The sequence below is a fragment of the Eutrema salsugineum genome, unplaced genomic scaffold (genome assembly GCF_000478725.1).
Source record: "Eutrema salsugineum unplaced genomic scaffold, Eutsalg1_0 scaffold_3, whole genome shotgun sequence".
Taxonomy (NCBI): Eukaryota; Viridiplantae; Streptophyta; class Magnoliopsida; order Brassicales; family Brassicaceae; genus Eutrema; species Eutrema salsugineum.
In genome coordinates, this window is record NW_006256756.1 from 7,854,528 (window position 1) to 7,855,186 (window position 659).

General features: G+C 36.9%; 1 non-coding gene across 1 annotated transcript; it reads left to right on the forward strand.

Annotated features, from left to right (window-relative positions):
* The first annotated feature begins 234 nt into the window (after positions 1 to 234).
* On the forward strand, positions 235 to 342 carry LOC112085891. The gene has a single exon (XR_002899172.1). It is a non-coding gene; the product is annotated as a small nucleolar RNA R71 (small nucleolar RNA).
* The last annotated feature ends 317 nt before the right edge of the window (positions 343 to 659 follow it).

The window sequence follows — 659 nt, forward strand, 5'->3', positions numbered from 1 at the left end:
CAAGTTGACTCATTATGACACTTCATAAATTCTGAAATCTCTTCTTTCTTCTCAGGAAGTGCAGAATTACCAAAAGTTGCTTGATTACGGATGCTGTTTGCGAAACTGTTGATGAAAACACGAGCATCTTCTACACATCTAGTTGAGAAGTCTCCATTACTTGCTGTATCAAAAGAGTGTTGTAACTCTAGAGTTATGCCTCGATAGAAGATACCCATCAGGTATTCGTCGGTATATCCGTGATGTGGACAATCTCTTTGGTATTGCCTAAATCTTTCTCAAGTATCTAAAAGATCTTCATCTTCTTTTTGTTTAAAAGTTCTTATCTTGTTTCTTAAGAGATTTGAACGATTTCTAGTGTATAAACGGTTTAGGAAAGCCTTTCTACACGCTGCCCACGTTTTTAGTGAAGCAGGTTCTAAAGATTTTAGCCATTTACTGGCATTGTCTCTAAAAGAGAATGGGAAAAGACTACAATTGTGGTAATCCCCATTTTCTGTAATGGTTGCACATAATTCTTCGAACATCTCGATATGGTCTATCGGGTTTTCGAATGAATAACCATAGAATTGATTTTGTTGAACTAAATGGATATAGAGTACCTTAATTTCGGTTTTGCCATCCTCTGGTAAGGCTGGTTGAATAGCTCTTCGATCTCC